At 47.5% G+C, this 19,318-nt stretch overlaps 1 protein-coding gene across 1 annotated transcript in view; it reads right to left on the bottom strand.

Annotated features, from left to right (window-relative positions):
• The window catches only part of RNPEP (arginyl aminopeptidase), a 134,354-nt gene that overhangs the window by 79,345 nt on the left and 35,691 nt on the right, over positions 1 to 19,318 (bottom strand). The window lies entirely within an intron of this gene.

Below are 19,318 nucleotides of genomic sequence, written 5' to 3'. Positions count from 1 at the left end.
GAAGGGGAGAGAGACATGCATGGGAGGGGGACATGAAGGGGAGAGAGACATGCATGGGAGGGGGACATGAAGGGGAGAGAGACATGCATGGGAGGGGGACATGAAGGGGAGAGAGACATGCATGGGAGGGGGACATGAAGGGGAGAGAGACATGCATGGGAGGGGGACATGCAGGGAAGAGAGACATGGCTGGGAGGGGGACATGAAGGGGAGAGAGACATGCATGGGAGGGGGACATGCAGGGAAGAGAGACATGGCTGGGAGGGGGACATGAGGGGAAGAGAGACATGGCTGGGAGGGGGGCATGAGGGGAAGAGAGACATGGCTGGGAGGGGGACATGAGGGGAAGAGAGACATGGCTGGGAGGACATGAGGGGAAGAGAGACATGGCTGGGAGGACATGAGGGGAAGAGAGACATGGCTGGGAGGACATGAGGGGAAGAGAGACATGGCTGGGAGGACATGAGGGGAAGATACATGGCTGGGAGGGGGGCATGAGGGGAAGATACATGGCTGGGAGGGGGGCATGAGGGCGAGAGAGACATGGATGGGAGGGGGACATGAGGGAAAAAGGGACATGAATGAGTGGGGGATAAGTGGGAGAGAGAGACATGATTGAGTGGGGGATAAGTGGGAGAGAGAGACAGGATTGAGTGGGGGATATGGAGAGAGAGAGAGACATGGATGAGAGAGACAGAGTGGGGCATGGTAGAGAGATATGGATGGGAGAGATTAATTAAATGGGGAGGACATGGATGGAAGGGAGGAGAGACATGGAAGGGGAACAGAGTCATGAAAGTGAGGTGAACATAGAGATGGAAAGGGGAGGGAGATATGGATGGGAGGGGAACAGAGAGATGGAATGGGGGAGAGACATAGAAGGAATGGGAACAGAGACATGAATGGAAGAGAGATAGAAGCGAGTGAAGCTGTGAGTGCAGCAACACACCTTACTCTGCCTGGAGACTGCAGGGGGACTAGAGAGCGAGCGGAGCAGACAGTGTAGCTACACCTAAGATGTGACACCTTACCTACCTGGCTGAGACTGCAGTTTGCAGAGTGACTAAGGGAGCGAGTAGACACTCTAGACCAGGTGTAGTTAACCTTTTAATACCTACCCACTTTTGTATCTTTGTTGATGGTCCAGTGAGGTACGTGTGTGCGTGAGGGGGGAGGGGCGCAGTGAGGTTCGTGCAGGGGGGCCAGTGAGGTGCGTGCACGAGGAGAGGGGGGGCAGTGAGGTGCGTGCGCGAGGTGGCAGGGGTCAGTGAGGTGCATGCGTGCGTGCGGGGGGGGCCAGTGAGGAGCGTGCGGGGAATAGTGAGGTGCGTGTGTGCACGGGGGGGGGGGGGGGGGTAGTGAGGTGCGTGTGTGCATGGGGGGGGCAGTGAGGAGCGTATGTGCACACGGGAGGGGGGAGTGAGGTGCGTGTGTGCACGAGGGGGGGGAGCAGTGAGATCTGTGCGCAAGCCAGTGAGGTGCGTGTGCGCGAGGGGGGGGCAGTGAGGGGGGCTCAATGAGGTACGTGCGCGAGGGGGGGCCCAGTGAGGTGCATGTGTGCGTGCAGGCATTAATTTTCGGGATGAGAATACCATTTTGCCCTTTATAAATCACTGGTAAGATCACATATTGAATAGGCTGTGCAATTTTGGGCACCTGTTCTAAAGAAGGATATTATGGTACTAGAAAAGGTGCAGAGGCGGGCTACAAAATTAATAAAAGGAAATGGAACACATCAGCTATGAAGAAAGGTTATTTAACAAATTTAAACCTCTTTAGTTTAGAAAAACGTCGCTTGAGAGGGGATGATAACATTATACAAATATATAACCATTGTGTGGAAATCTATTCACAAACCAGACTTTACATAGGACACGAGGTCATGCGTTTAGACTAGAAGAAAGAAGATTTTGTCTAAGGCATGTGGAATGCTCTGCCTGAAGAGTCCATACAGATGTTCAAACAGCAAGTAGATGCATACTTGCAAAAACTGAATATTCAAGGATATAATTTTTCAATTTAGGGCAATAGCTTCTTGATCCAAGGATAAATCTGACTGCTATTCTGGAGTCAATAAGGATTTTTTTTCCTAGTTTGTTGCTTAAAACTGGGTTGTTTTTTTTGCCTTCTTTTGGATCAACAGCAAAAAACAAATGTGAGGAAGGCTGAACTTGATGGACGCAAGTCTCTTTTCAGCTATGTAACTGTGCTATGTCAGAGTACCCAAGAGACCAAAGCCGGACTCAGAGAATTTTTAATTTTATTATATATATATATATATATATATATAATATATTTTATTTTATTTTTTCCTCTTTGTTAGATTTCTATTAATTTACGGTCTTTGATTGGTTGGCGTTCTCCTCACTTACTAACATGTTCATTATCAGTTCATTTTTCTATGACATAAGTAAGACAGGTCCCTCGTGACCGTTGTAGCGGTTAACGGGCTGAACATGTAACAAGAGGAGCGAGTGGGAGACGCTGGTGAGTGTGCGAATGCATGGGCAGAGATGAGTGTCACAACAAGGGGCATAATTCATTATTGCACTATGGTATATTGTCCTTTAAAGGACCACTCTAGGCACCCAGACCACTTCAGCTTAATGAGGTGGTCTGGGTGCCAGGTCCTTCTAGGGTTAACCCATTTTTTCATAAACATAGCAGTTTCAGAGAAACTGCTATGTTTATGAATGGGTTAAGCCTTCCCCCTATGTCCTCTAGTGGCTGTCTCATTGACAGCCGCTAGAGGCGCTTGCGTGCTTCTCACTGTGATTTTCACAGTGAGAGCACGCCAGCGTCCATAGGAAAGCATTATGAATGCTTTCCTATGTGACCGGCTGAATGCGCGCGCAGCTCTTGCCGCGCGTGCGCATTCAGCCGACTGGGAGGAGAAGAGGAGGATCGGAGGAGGAGAGCAGGAGGAGATCTCTCCGCCCAGCGCTGGAAAAAGGTAAGTTTTAACCCTTTTCCCCTTTCCAGAGCCGGGCGGGAGGGGGTCCCTGAGGGTGGGGGCACCCTCAGGGCACTCTAGTGCCAGGAAAACGAGTATGCTTTCCTGGCACTAGAGTGGTCCTTTAATGGAATTTGTGTAGTGCATTATTGATCTGCCTGCCTGGTAGAAATAGTATTGTCAAAAGGTCAGAAAGTTTTTTCTTTTTTTGCCTTAATTCTCTTTGAAACTGGGACCCCCCACCAAGGTCAGATGACAGAAGGGGTAATGGAAATTGCATAGAAATGTAAAAGGGGTTTACCATATGGACAGGGCCTGTGTATTAATCAAAGGCTCTAATGTGTGAAGTCTTCAGCCCTATGACCTCTACCTTTTAATTGAGGAGTGGATTTCGTTGATATGTTAATGGCCATTAGCCTTGTTCCAGTATCATATCCAAAGGAAAAAATTTTTTTGTTATATTTGGAATATGACATGCGCCATCTTCTAAACAAGTCGAAACATGAGTGGCATAACTTGACCATTGGGGAAGGAATTGTGATGTCCGCCATATTGGGTCACAAATACGGAGTGTGACATCTCTATAGAATGGTAAAATAATAAATTTGTAGATGCATTTATGCATTATGGTCTTTCAGCCAAATTTACTAATACTAAGTAAAGATTACTTAGGATTAGTCAATTCTGCCCCTACTCGCTATATCACGAGTAGGGGCATGTCTACTAAGCAGAAAGCAGCTTGAGGCTGCTCACTTGTATTAAAAAAAAAAAAAAAGCCCCCTAGTGTCCCCCCTCCCGCGCGTGTGGAAAAATATCAATTTTAATGCATGGCAGGAGGCGAATATTTGCTTAAGTCTCTCTTTACTAGAATTTCACAGCAACACATTAACATATAGAAAAAAAAAAATCACAAAAAAGTAAGGAAACCATAAAAGGCCCCTCCCAACCAACTACTTCCTCTTTCTTTGCTGCCCCACATCAAGCACAGGTCTCCTGTTAACATTGGGTGGCTGTGGATATTTATTGCATTTTACTGGTTTTTTTTTTGCCTGTATTGATTATTGTCTATTTCTGTATTTTGTGCGATTGTTTTGTTGTCTGGGGATGTTTTTGCATGCTTTCCCCTGCTTAAGGGCTTTCTCTGTGGGCTGTTCTGCAGGCTCTGGGGACTGGGGTAGCTATGTCTGCCTACTGCCTCTCTCTCTACTCTTTTGTCCTGCCTTCTCCGCCCACCGTACCCTTTCTTTACCCCCCCTCGCTCGTGTTGCTTGCGGTCGTCCTCTGACCGCCTCCGGTTGCCGACGGCGGAGTACGACTCCGACTATCCCACGTGTTGGCCCCCGCCCGCTGGCTCCATCCACCGAGCAGGAGCAGTCTCCTGCTTCTCTCACCCTGCCCACACTTCCGCTCGCAGTGACTGATTTACCGCGGCTTGGGGCGGCGTGGGAGGTAGTGAGAGGGCACGCTGGCCACGTGGGAACGGCTGCTCCCGGCCTCCGGGCACTCACCCTCCCGCGACCTCGTGATCGTGCTGGGGGTGTCGGCTCAGTGCCGGTCTATCTGAAGATAGTGTGTTACGTTCTTAACTTAAAAGTATATGCATGTTATTTGGTGTAGTTTTTTTCTAGACTGAAATAAAGATCATATAGGGTGATCTGTTTATACCTAGATCACTCTACTATGTCTTAATTACATATGTTTGCTTAATGCAATTTCTGTGGACCCTTATTCACTAATTTCTGCATGTCTGTACACCTACCCTCATCATGTTGCCTGCACGCTCTGATTGACCACATTATTTGGCCTGCTCTGTCTGTGTCCCTTTGATTGGCCTGCTTTGTCTGTGCCCCGGGTGTGGCCTGCAACATTCTCTGTGTATGCCTGGCGGCTCCATACTCTGGGCTCCATACTCTGGGCTCCTTTGGCATTTGGACCCTGCATGTGCTAGCTAACTTGCCTCTGCCAATATTAAGGGTGCTGCCCTGATTACCTGCTGGTGGAACCTGTCCATGTCTCCTTGACCATGGAACTATCTACCCAGGAGCAGAATCTGCAGGCCATGATAAGTGTGGCAGTAGCCGCCTCTGTGGAAAAGGCCCTGGCTAGGGCCCTCCCTCTAACTCAACCACAAGTAGATTTCCTTTCCCCTCCGACTCAGGTACATCCTCCGCGGGTTACCGTTTCCTCAAGGGAGCAACAAGCCCTGCTAGATGCAGAAATTTGGGCCCTCTTTGACAAGGGAGCGGTGCAGTGGGCGCAAGGTGTTTTCAGCTCGATTTTTCTGGTAAGAAGAAAGTTCCGAGAATTACGCCTGGTGATCAATCTACAGAACCTGAATGCCTTTGTTGTCAACCACCATTTCAAGATGGAGGGCATCCACCTCCTGAGGGACCACCTCCAACCGGGAGATTGGTTCACGAGGTTGAGCCTGAAGGATGCCTACCTCTCGGTCCCTGTGAACGCCGAATGTCGCAGGTTCCTCCGCTTCCTCTGGAAAGGCAGACCTTGCCAATCCACTGGTCTTTCCTTCGGCCTCAGCTCAGCTCTGTGGTGCTTCACCAAGCTCTTGAAACTGGTGAAAACAGAACTGCGCTGGTGGCTCCTTCACATGTCTGCCTGGAACAGCAAGGCGATCTTTGGTCCGACTCCGGATTTCGTGCTAGAATCGGATGCAAGTCTTTGGGGCTGGGGAGCCACCTGCACTATGGATCAACAGATATTGGGTTTTTTAGAGCAGATACCGATAATCTGTGGGCTTTCAGGCCGATAACTTGCCGATATTCTGTACATTTACAATTTTTTTAAAAATAAACAATTTCGAAAAGTAAATGCACCAAATATACATGCCACATGTAGTGGATGCAGTGTGTTTAGACTGGGGAGCTGTGTGTGTATAGTGAATGCAGTGTGTGTGTAGTGTCCGTATAGTGAATGCAGTGTGTGTGTAGTGTGCGTAAAGTGAATGCAGTGTGTGTGTAGTGTGCGTAAAGTGAATGCAGTGTGTGTGTAGTGTGCGTAAAGTGAATGCAGTGTGTGTGTAGTGTGCGTAAAGTGAATGCAGTGTGTGTGTAGTGTGCATATAGTGAATGCAGTGTGTTTGTGTAGTGTGCGTAAAGTGAATGCAGTGTGTGTGTAGTGTGCGTAAAGTGAATGCAGTGTGTTTGTGTAGTATGTGTATATAGTGAATGCAGTGTGTTTGTGCAGTGTGTGTATATAGTGAATGCAGTGTGTTTGTGCAGTGTGTGTATATAATGCAGTGTGTGTGTAGTGTATATAGTGAATGCAGAGTGTGTGTGTGTGTGTTAGTGTAGTATGTGTATATAGTGAATGCAGAGTGTGTGTTTCTGTAGTGTGTATACAGTGAATGCAGTGTGTTTGTGTGTATATAGTGAGTGCAGAGTGTGTGTGTGTTTGTGTAGTGTGTGTATATAATGCAGAGTGTGTGTAGTGTGTGTGTGTATATAGTGAATGCAGAGTGTGTGTGTGTGTGTGTGTATATAGTAAATGCAGAGTGTGTATTTAGTGAATGCAGAGTGTGTGTTTGTGTAGTGTGTGTATATAGTGAATGCATAGTGTGTGTGTGTGTGTGTGTGTGTATAGTATGTGTATATAATGCAGTGTGTGTGTTTGTGAAGTGTGTGTATACAATGCAGAGTGTGTGTGTTTGTGTGTATATAGTAAATGCAGAGTGTGTGTGTGTTTGTGTAGTGTGTGTATATCGTGAATGCAGTGTGTATATAGTGCATGCAGTGTGTGTAGTGTATATAATGAATGCAGTGTGTGTTTCTGTAGTGTGTGTATATAGTGAATGCAGTGTGTGTTTGTGTGTATATAGTGAATGCAGTGTGTGTGTGTGTGTTCAGTACATAATGCAGAGTGTGTGTGTGTTCAGTACATAATGCAGAGTGTGTGTTTGTGTAGTTTGTGTACATAATGCAGTGTGTGTTTGTGTAGTGTGTATATAATGCAGAGTGTGTGTTTGTGTAGTGTTTATATAATGCAGAGTGTGTGTTTGTGTGTATATAGTGAATGCAGTGTGTGTGTGTTCAGTATATAATGCAGAGTGTGTGTTTGTGTATATAATGCAGAGTGTGTGTTTGTGTGTATAAATGTGAATGCAGAGTGTGTGTGTTTAGTATATAATGCAGAGTGTGTGTTTGTGTATATAATGCAGAGTGTGTGTTTGTGTGTATAAATGTGAATGCAGAGTGTGTGTGTTTGTGTGTATATAGTGATTGCAGAGAGTGTGTATATCGTGAATGCAGTGTGTATATAGTACATGCAGAGTGTGTGTGTGTTTGTATAGTGTGTATATAGTGAATGCAGTGTGTGTGTGTGTGCGCGTGTGTAGAGTGAATGCAGAGTGAGTGTGTGTATAATGAATGCAGAATGTGTGTGTATAATGAAAGCAGAATGTGTGTGTATAATGAAAGCAGAATGTGTGTGTATAATGAAAGCAGAATGTGTGTGTATAATGAAAGCAGAATGTGTGTGTATAATGAAAGCAGAATGTGTGTGTATAATGAAAACAGAATGTGTGTGTATAATGAAAGCAGAATGTGTGTGTATAATGAAAGCAGAATGTGTGTGTATAATGAAAGCAGAATGTGTGTGTATAATGAAAGCAGAATGTGTGTGTATAATGAAAGCAGAATGTGTGTGTATAATGAAAGCAGAATGTGTGTGTATAATGAAAGCAGAATGTGTGTGTATAATGAAAGCAGAATGTGTGTGTGTGTGTGTGTGTGTGTGTAGTGTGTGTATAATGAAAGCAGAATGTGTGTGTAGTGTGTAGTGTGTGTGTATAATGAATGCAGAATGTGTGTGTAGTGTGTATAATGAATGCAGAGTGTGTGTGTGTAGTGTGTGTGTAATGAATGCAGAATGTGTGTGTGTAATGAATGCAGAATGTGTGTGTGTGTGTGTGTGTGTGTGTGTGTGTGTGTGTAAGTGTAATGAATGCAGAATGTGTGTGTGTGTATAATGAATGCAGAGTGTGTGTGTGTGTGTGTGTGTGTAATGAATGCAGAATGTGTGTGTAATGAATGCAGAGTGTGTGTGTGTGTGTGTGTGTGTAATGAATGCAGAATGTGTGTGTGTAATGAATGCAGAATGTGTGTGTGTGTGTGTATAATGAATGCAGAATGTGTGTGTGCGTGTGTGTGTATAATGAATGCAGAATGTGTGTGTGCGTGTGTGTATAATGAATGCAGAATGTGTATGTGTGTGTGTAGGGATGTAATTTGTGTAAAATGGGCGGGAGGGGAGGCATTTTTATTTTATTTTTACTAATGTTTTATTTATTTATTTTTATTCCCCCCCCCTTCCTACTTGTTACTTGGCCAGGGATGGGGGGGGGGGGGGGAAATAGCATTCCCTGGTGGTCCAGTGGCATGTATTATGTACCTTAATCTCTCTGTGTAAATCTTGCGGCCTTCGTGCCTTGCAGAGGGTTGCCATGGTAACTCGCAAGATTTACACAGGGAGCAGCTGGGAACGTAAGTAACAGCTTGCTGCTGGCCCCCCAGGTTTGTAATTGGCCCGGCGGTCCTGGTATGTATTATCGTCAATATTGGTATCTATATCGGCCGATAATATCGGTAAAACCAATAATCGGTCGATAACTAAAATGCACGACGTAGAGGGAGTCGGAGTTCCACATCAACTGCCTGGAACGGATTGCGGGGTCGTTTGCAATTTCAGAGTCTGGCAAACCACCTTTCGGATTGCTGCGTCATCCTCCGGATGGACAATGTCTCGGCGGTGCAGTACATCAATCGCTTGGGAGACGCCCGTTCTCGGAGGTGACAAAAGAGATTTACAGCTTCTGCTTCCAGCGCAACATCACCCTTCAGGCGGAGTATCTGCCGGGGGAGTCAAATCTGACGGCAGATTGGTTCTCCAGACATTGGAGGGACGCCACCGATTGGAAACTCCTTCGGCCCATCTTCCTCAAGCTCGTGGAACAGAGGGGTCAGTTCACAATGGATTTTTTCGCCTGCCAGGCAAACTATAAGGTTTTGATCTACTTCAGCTGGCTCCCGGATCCGGCGTGCTCAGCGGTGGACGCTTTTCTTCAGGCGTGGCCTTTGCGGGGAGCTTATGTGTTTCCTCCATTTGCTATGATTCCCAGGGTATTGCTGCAAGTTTGACGTCTTTGCTGTTACTGACTCCGCTATGTCGGGGTCAAGCCTGGCTTCCGGAGCTCCTGGATATGCCCCATTGGGATCCACTGCTCCTGCCATCACCTCTGATGCACCTCAGGGACTCCCGGGGCAATCTTTACCCCCTCGTGAGGGACGGCCACCTACATTTGGTGGCCTGGACTCTTTCAGGGGAGCCTGGAATGTCGAGGCTTTATTGCAGTCGGCTAAGGACCTCCTCTGGGATTCCTGGGCCCCTGGGACTGGTAGAGGCTAGTTATCAGCATAGGGCTCCTGGTGTCTATATGCTGAACTTTCTGTCTTATCTATTTGACCTGGGATGATCGTATCGTTCAGTTAATGTGGCGAGATCGTCAATTTCATCTGCAGACTTTTTCGTGGTATGAGTCTGTCGCGGCCGCCTCTGCCTAAGTATTTCTTCCCTCTGGGACATGCGCGTAGTTTTGTCTTTCCTCTGGGATTGGCCTGATAATCAAGACCTCTCCCTTCGTCAACTTTCGGCTAAATTTGCCATGCCTTGTTTCTTTCAGACGTGTTTTTGATGTCTGGGCCTTCAATGTCAACGCTTTTTCTTTCTCTCCGGAAGGGGTCACCTTCAGGGTGCCTAGGCGTACGAAGTCGGATTTGACGGCTATTTTTTATCCATAGTTCCGCGACGTGCCTAAGCTCTGTGTAGTGAGGATTTCTCTTCGCTCTTCTCATTCCGGCCAATTGTTGATTTCTTATGTCAGACCTCACTGAGATCCTACTATGGCGCGATGGATTAATTGGTTATTGGCATTGGTGGGGGTGAATTGGACCTTCGGAGCACATTCGGTTAGAGGCGCGGCGGCTTCAGTTGCATTCATGGCGGGCGCTTCCCTTAAAGACATCATGCGTTGAGCATGATGAAGATACCTTTCGCCAATTTTATTTTAGACCATCGGATCATGCTTCTTTTGCTTTGTTGTCGGAGTGTTAAAACAGTAAATATGAAGCCTCCTGTCATGCTATAAAATTGTAGATTACACTAGCTTTAGTGTAACTATAATCTTAATTTTATCACATGACAGGAGGCTTCGTATTTTGCATAATCTTTTACGAACTCCATAGCAACAAAGAAAAGAGTGACATAACTGAGAACCAATCACAAAGCAGTATAGAGTATAAGAGGTGTAACATGACATAATTTCCTCTTTCTTTGCTGCTCCATCACAAAATAAGTACAGATTTTGGTTGATCCTCTCTGTCCTTTCACTTCTACTGTATTTCATACCATATTGTAAACTACTATTACTATTGCATTATTGTACTATTATCTGCTATATTCCTGTTGTTACCTTTTTGGGGGACTATCCCCTCTATTCTGGGGTTTCCCCCTGGCTCTGGGAATTTTTCTTATGCCCCTATCCCTTTGCAAGAGGTCTTACCGGCTTTTTTGCCGTCTTCACCTCTAATTCCCAGTGCCAGTTCGCTCTCGTGGTATTTCCTGCCCTTTCCCTGCATTCGCAAATTTTATTCGCTTTGCGAACGGCACTTTGACCGTTCATTCGTATACATTTGTTTCTTTTGCCGAATGCCTAGCGTTCGGCAAATTTCCTGCGAACACCTTGTGTTAGGCGCTCGCTTCGTGTGCCGAACGCCCGCACCATCTATTGGCGCGCGCGTTCGGCTAATTCATGCGCACAAACGCCCGGCGTTCGTGTAATTCCCTTTTGCCGCCTAGCATCTAGGGGAGGTACTAAAACCTCCCATTTTAACGGTCTTCAGTCTGGTGGCCATTTTAAACGGATACTACTGTCCTGTTGCAGACTCCTGTGAATTACTACAGCCAGATACCCTGGAATACTCTCCTGAGCCATTTTTCCTTATCACAGCTCACAGTATCAGGTTAGTGCTTTGCACTTGGGGTCGGATTACGCCAGTTGGTGTATCCTTATTCTGGCAGGGGTGAGCCCCCATTCATGTGCTGCTGAACGGACCTGTCCATGCAGGATTCCGAATTCCTGGGTGAGCCCCAGTGACAGCCCTCATCATCTCATTTGACCTACCAGTCACTTAATCCTCTCAGGTTAACCATACCTAATTTTATACCACCCCCGGTCCCCAGGCCTCTACAAGTTTTGTGCCACAAGTGCCTTCACGCAGATTCACCGGGTGAGCCCCGAGTATGAGTTATCATATAAGAATCACAAAACCACTCAGATCTCAAGGCCATGATTGCGGCAGCTGTAGCTGCGTCCATGGAAAAGGCCTTTTCTAAGTCGTTCCAATTGGAACAAGAGGCATCTAAGCCCATCCCCAAACGGGCTCATTATGGGGTGGATTCTGAGGACTCATTCCTCCAGGGAGCGCTCCCACCCCCCTAAGCACCATTGGAAAGGCGAAGCCATGGGACCACGCAAGTCCAAAGGAAAGGCCCCTGCTAAACGCAGAAGAGACACGAGCAGGTCATCCCAAAAACCCGCTCAGGCTTCCTCTGGAGAAGATGACGCAGGGCCGTCACACACCCTAGCCGTGGTGGACGAATGGCAGGCAGCTGCCTCCGACTGGGACACCGCTGCCAATTCTGACCCTTATCTGGTAAGGGAACAAACCCTGGGTGAGCCCCAGGACTCCGTGGCCACATCTTTGGATACTCCACAAGAGGATTCAGAGATATTTCTGGACAACTCTGGCCCCCGAATGTTTGATCAAAGGAACATTCGTCATTCCACATTCGGAAGAATGGACACCACCCGAACACTTGACCAGATTCATGCATTTCTGGCTCCGGAAGTCTCTAGACAAGGAAGTGAGAAAACGTATGAGATCTGAATGTCCTCGCCCGAGCCTACCAGACAAGGTAGCACACACTCCCGAATTCGACACGCTTATGACCACATTTATGTCCCGCGGAGGTCGGCACCCACGCAAGAGAGTGGAACGTGGCTTCAAGGGAGCCCAAGATAAATTGTTGGATGCCATCGGGCCATTGGCGAGGATTATGGACATGGCAGATGATGCCTATGAAAGGGCTGATGACTTCCCCCCAGATATGGTGCGTGAGTGGGCACGAGATACCCGAGAGTGGTCACAGAGGTGCTTCTGCTTCCTCGGGAACACTAATGTGGCCCTCTCTTCGGAGTGGCGCCGAGCAGCACTGTTCCGAATTGACAACAAGCTTGTCAAACTGGGGGATAAGGAATTGGGCCCCTTGGCACAGGGCAAACTGTTTGGAGAGGCCTTCCTTACTGAGCTCAATAGGAGGGTCAATATATTCACATCCCTCAATAAGGCGCAAACGTCAATGCGGAAAGTATTCCGCGGCTCCAACATCCGAGGTGTTTTTGGGAGGGCTGGTCGGCAGAGGGGCCGTGCCACCAGCCGCTTCAGGCCATCCGGCTCCCGCACAACCAGGACACAGCCATTCTACACGGATTCATCTGTCCGCCATCGATTCCACCAGTTTAAGGGGATCGAACCGTGGCGGCCGAGGAGGCTCCAGAGCGAGATTTTCCAACGGTAAGTCACCAATTCTATCCTCTCTCTAACCCCTTGCCATATCGCAGGTAGTGTTTCTCTTTTTTTCCAGAACTGGGCAGACCTATCCTCTGACTCATGGATACTGCGGACGGTACGGATCTATCAAATAGAATTCGAGACGACGACGCTCCAACAGACCCCATCTCGCCCGATCCAACTATCACGGGCAGACGCTGGTTTGATAGACTCGGAACTCCAGGACTTACACTCCAAAGGTGCCATCCAACCGGCTCAGGACTCCACCGGTTCTACAGCAATATTTTCCTGGTCAGGAAGAAGACCGGAGAATTCCGACCCATCATCAACCTCAGGGAACTCAATTCCTACGTTGTATTTCGCCACTTCAAGATGGAAGGTATCCACCTTCTCCGGGACCTACTTCGAGACAACGACTGGTGCACGCATCTAGACCTCAAGGACGCATACCTTACCATCCCCGTGCACGAAAGGAGCCGATCATATCTCCGTTTCTACTGGCAGGGGACGCCTTGGCAATTCACCCGTCTCCCGTTTGGCCTCAGTTCAGCCCCATGGTGTTTCACCAAAATTATGAATTATGAATGGCGAAACTGAGGGCCCAAGACATAAGATGCATCGTCTACCTCGACGACATCTTGATATTCGACGAGGATGCACGGACTCTAAAGAGTCACACAGCCTACGCTGTACACCTACTCAAATCACTGGGCTTCGTTATCAACGGCCCAAAGTCTTCTCTGATCCCCACTCAGTTGATCGAATTCCTAGGGTTCGAGATAGAGTCAACATCGTGTACTCTACGCCTTCTGGCCGCAAAGATTGCCACCATCCGCAGAGAAATTCGGAAGGTACTTCGACTGACTTCCATACCTTAACGACTACCGGCACGGATCGTGGGCCTTCTCTCCTCCTCCATCCAAGCCATCTTTCCCGGACCCCTACATTACAGAGCCATGCAACGCCTCAAGGCGAGGTTCCTTCGCAGAAACCCAACTTACGATCAACCAGTCCCTATGTCGGACGAGGTTCGGGAAGAATTGCAATGGTGGCTGAACTGCATGCAGGCTTGGAACGGCCGAGCCATATTCGTAAACCAATCAGACTTCATACTGGAGTCAGACGCCAGACGCTCAGGCTGGGGAGCAACGGACGGCACCTCCTCCACGGGAGGAGTGTGGACTCCCCAAGAACTTTCTATGCACATCAACTGTCGCAGCCTAGCAAAGGAATGATCCAACTGCTGCATCCTGCTCCGGATGGACAATGTCTCGGCGTTAAGATACATCAACCGACTCGGAGGCACCCGCTCCCAGGCACTGGTAGAACTCACAAAAGAACTCTTTGATTATTGCCTACCCCGCAACATCAGATTGTTGGCGGAACATCTACCAGGGGAATCCAACAGGACAGCAGACTGGTACTCACGCCACTGGCGGGACGCCAGCAACTGGCAACTAGACCCTCAGGTTTTTAAGATACTGGATGCCCAAAGGGGTCCCTTCTCCCTGGATTTATTCGCCTCCCGCAACAACCGTCAAACGAAAGACTTCTTCAGCTGGCTCCCAGACCCGGAAAGTCCAACGACGGACGCTTTCCTACAACAATGGCCACAACACGGAGCTTACGCATTCCCGCCATTCTCAATGATAACGAGGGTTCTTCACCGAATCCGCACACAGAGGGCGACAATGACCCTCCTCACGCCACTGTGGCAAAGCCAACCATGGTTCCCGGAGCTTCTGGAACTGTCGAACAGGGATCCCCTCCTCCTACCAGATACTCCGACCATTCTCAGGAACCCGATGGGACTACTCCATCCACTGGTCAGGCAAGACCGGCTTCCTCTGGTGGCCTGGACTCTTTCAGGGGTTCCTGGCGAACCGAGGATTATTGCAGGAAACTAGGGATCTCCTATGGGATTCATGGGCACCAAGTACAAGGAGGTGCTATCTATCAGCATGGCACTGCTGGACAGCTTGGTGTCTGGGACGGGATCTCAATCCCTTTACGGCACCTATTCCCTCCATCATGAATTTCCTCACCTCCCTATTCACAGCTGGAAAATCGTACCGGTCCATCAACATGGTACGTTCGGCCATCTCGGCGGCCCATACGCCGACTCAAGGGACACCAGTGGGCCAGAACCCGCTCATCTGTAGACTCCTCCGCAGCATGCGCCTTCGGCGCCCCCCGGAACCCAAATACTCGAGACTTTGGGACGTTGGCATAGTTATACAGTTTTTAAGGGACTGGCCTTCTAATGAGAATTTATCACTTCACCAGCTTACGGCGAAATTCACTTTCCTTCTCTGCCTAGTCTCCTTTCGTCGGGTCTCCGATGTACGCGCTTTTGACGCCGATGCATTTACCTTTTGTCCAGCGGGAGTAACCTTCCAGGTCTCTCGACGCACAAAGTCCGATTCTTCCTCCGTCTTTTACCCCTTTTTCCCTTCAGACCCCAACTCTGTGTGGTCTCTACTCTCCGTCAATACGTGGAAGCTACCGCGACGTTGCGGCCTACTTCCAAACGTCAACTTCTCATCTCCTACGTCCGCCCCTACGCTCCAGTCTCGGTCACTAGGTTGGCCAGATGGGTTAGATGGCTCTTGGCCCTTGCCGGGATGGACCAGGTTTTTGGGGCACACTCAGTTCGAGGGGCCGCGGCCTCTACCGCCTACGCGGCAGGGGCCTCCCTTCCAGATATTTTGCGAGCGGCGGACTGTACTAGGGAATCCACCTTTAGGACGTTCTTTTTCCGTCCTCCATCTAATCCAGCTTTTGCTCTACTTTCTCAACGTTGAAATTGCAAAATACAAAGCCTCCTGTCATGTGATAAAATTGAAGATTATGCTAGCTTTAGTGTACAAATAATCTTAATTTTAATAATGACAGGAGGCGAGTATTTTCCCTCCCTGCTCTCTCTCGCTCTTCCCTCCCTCTGTTTTCATGCCTATGCTATCTCTTTATTTCTGTTATTATAGTTTGATTGCCTATGTTGGGTTTGTCGTACATTTAATTAAGATATGCCATGTGGGTGGGATGTTAGTTATCATCGATAGATGGGAGGAATGTATTCGCTCTAGTTTAATAATGCTGGTTTTATTTAATCATAAGGGATAGACAGTTAATTGTTTTTTACACAACCAATATTGGAATCTAATACCCTTTATATTCTCGTTTCAGTTTAAACAGATGAGACAAGACACTACAGACTCCATTCAAGATGTCATCATCGTCTTGTCATGGAAGATCGTCACTTTACATCAACCAGTCTTCCCTTGGAGTCTGTTTATGTTCAATCATTCATGTTTTGAGTTATCTTTATTTTTATTCTGCATTGTGATCTTGTAATGTCGCATGCTTTAAGAGGAAATGATGTCATATGTTACACCTCTTATACTCTATACTGCATTGTGATTGGTTCTCAGTTATGTCACTCTTTTCTTTGCTGCTATGGAGTTAGTAAAGAAAGATTATGCAAAATACTCGCCTCCTGTCATTATTAAAATTAAGATTATCTGTACACTAAAGCTAGCATAATCTTCAATTTTATTAATGAAAGGAGGCGAATATTTCCATCCCAGTTTCTCACTTCCCGTATTATTTTGTTTGTTTTTTAATTGACCTATTTTAGTGTTAGTCTGTTCTTCAGGACTGTGGTAGATAGGTCAGGTTTAGGGATCGACCGATATTGATTTTTTAGAGCCGATACCGATATTCTGTGAACTTTCAGGCCGATAGCCGATATAATTTGCCGATATTCTGTACATTTACGATTTTGGAAAATAAAAACTATTTCTAAAGGTAAATGCACAAAATATACATGCCATTTGTAGTGGATGCAGTGTGTTTAGACAGGAGAGCTGTGTGTGTGTGTGTGTAGTGGATGCAGTGTGTGTTTTGTGGATGCAGTGTGTGTTTCTGTAGTGTGTATGTTGTGGATGCAGTGTGTGTTTGTGTAGTGTGTATGGGGATGCAGTGTGTGTTTGTCTAGTGTGTGTAGTGGATGCAGTGTGTATTAATGTAGTGTGTATATAATGAAAGCAGAGTGTTTGTGTAGTGTGTGGGTAGTGTGCGTAAAGTGAATGCAGTGTGTGTGTGTAAAGTGAAGGCTGTATATACCAAACGCAAAGTGTGTGTGTGTGTGTGTGTGTGTGTATTTGTGTAGTGTGTGTATAGTGAATGTAGTGTGTTTATATAATGCAGAGTGTGTGTGTTTGTATAGTGTGTATATAATGCAGTGATTGTATAGTGTGTGTATATAATGCAGTGTTTGTATAGTGTGCATTATATAAACACACTGCATTATATACACACACTATACAAACACACTTCATTATATACACACACTATACAAACACACTTCATTATATACACACACTATACAAACACACTTCATTATATACACACACTATACAAACACACTTCATTATATACACACACTATACAAACACACTTCATTATATACACACACTATACAGACACTACACAAACACTTCATTATATACACACAGTACACAAACACACTGCATTATATACACACACTATACAAACACACTGCATTATATACACAGTGTGTTTGTGTAGTGTATGTGTATATAATGGAGTGTGTGTGAGGGGGCATTTTTTATATTAAATTATTATTTTTTTATATTTAATTATTATTATTTTTTGTTGTCCCCCCTCCCTGCTTGTTACCTGGCCAGGGCGGGGGGATATAAGCAGTCCCTCGTGGTCCAGTGGCATTGGCTGAGCTGTGGGGGGCGGGCAGCAAGCACTTACTCACCTCCCAGCAGCTCCTCCAGCTCCCCAGTGTAAGTCTCGCGGCCCGCGTGCCGTGCGGAGCGTTGCCATGGCCGCGGGTCTCGCGAGATTTACACTGGGGAGCTGGAGGAGCTGCTGGAAGGTAAGTGCTTGCTGCCCGCCCCCCCAGGACCGCCGGGCTTGTAATGAGCCTGGTGGTCCTAGGAGGTATTATCGCCAATATCGGTATCTGAATTGGCCGATACCGATATTGCCGAAAATACAGAATATCGGACGATTATATCGGTAAAACCGATAATCGGTCGATCCCTAGTCAGGTTATTGTCTATTTAGGGGAAGTCAGAGTGTGTTTTTCTGGGATGTTGTACTGTCAGTAATTGATTATGGGTATTCAGTAATCTGAGTTTTCGACTCTGTTTATCTCGTTTCAGTTTAATGGTTCGACTACAGGTCCAGGTTCCAGATCTTCTACAGGATAACGTTCAAGGCTTCATCTACTGATCCACGTTCGTTTCAAGTTTCGGATTACAGTCATCGGCTGATCTCGTTTGGTTCTTCTGCTATCTATTGAATTGTATATTGTTCATCTACTTTATTTTATTGTACACCCGCTGGTCATGGGTGGAGGCCAGGGGAGGGGGGAGGTGAGACCTACCAATAGCCCCCACTCGCGAGCCATGGGCTTCACTGTTTAGTAGACATGCCCCTACTCGCAGCATAGCGAGTAGGGGCATTCGGGAGTTTGTAATCTCCCTTATGCCATTTCATTCATGTAAAATTTCTATTCCTTTATTCGTCTTTCGGACGAATGAATGGATGAAACTCCCTTTCACAGGCCCAAGTGTTTAACTAGGCATGCACGGGAAGTTCACAGTCCCACAAGGACTTCATCTGCCCACACAAATATGGCTGCGCCCAGGACCTAGATCCGTGCACGAAATAAAGATGCAGGTATGCCCTAACACCCTCTCAGAGTAAGTAGTCAAACCGTTTAAGAACAGTATGACAACTTACCGTATATACTCGAGTATAAGCCGACCCGAATATAAGCCGAGGCCCCTAATTTTATCCCAAAAAACTGGGAAAACTTATTGACTCGAGTATAAGACTAGGGTGGGAAATGCAGCAGCTACTGGTAAATTTCTAAATAAAATTAGATCCTAAAAAAAATATATTAATTGAATATTTATTTACAGTGTGTGTATAATGAATGCAGTGTGTGCGTATGTGTGTGTGTATGAGTGCAGCGTGTGTGTATGAGTGCAGTGTGTGCATGAATGCAGTGTGTGTGTGCATGAATGCAGTGTGTGAATGCAGTGTGTGCAGGGCCGGTGCAAGGATATTTGCCGCCGTAGGCAAAAAAAATTTTGCCGCCCCCTCCCCCCCCATATGTCCTGACTTCCCCTCCTCCTCCCTCAGTGGTCCTTACCTCCCCACCCCCTTGTTCCTTCACTCCCCCCCCCAGTGGTCCTGACTCACCCCTCCCCTAGTGGTCCTTACCCTCCCCTCCCCTAGTGGTCCTTACTTCCCCCTCCCCTCCCATAGTGGTCCTTATCCCACCCCCTCCCTCTCATAGTGGTCCTTATCCCCCTTCTCCCTCCCATAGTGTTCCTTATCCCCCCCCATCCCTCCCATAGTGGTCCATATACCCCCCCCCTCCCTCCCATAATGGTCCTTATACCCCCCCTCCCTCCCATAGTGGTCCTTATCCCACCCCCTCCCATAGTGGTCCTTATACCCCCCCTCCCTCCCATAGTGGTCCTTATACCCCCCCTCCCTCCCATAGTGGTCCTTATACCCCCCCTCCCTCCCATAGTGGTCCTTATACCCCCCTCCCTCCAATAGTGGTCCTTATCCCCCCTCCCTCCCTCCCATAGTGGTCCTTATCCCCCCCTCCCTCCCATAGTGGTCCTTATACCCCCCTCCCTCCCATAGTGGTCCTTATCCCCCCCCC

Source organism: Pelobates fuscus, chromosome 1 (assembly GCF_036172605.1).
Source record: "Pelobates fuscus isolate aPelFus1 chromosome 1, aPelFus1.pri, whole genome shotgun sequence".
NCBI lineage: Eukaryota > Metazoa > Chordata > Amphibia > Anura > Pelobatidae > Pelobates > Pelobates fuscus.
Note: the sequence above shows the minus strand (reverse complement) of the source record. Positions and strands in the feature narration are given on the sequence as shown.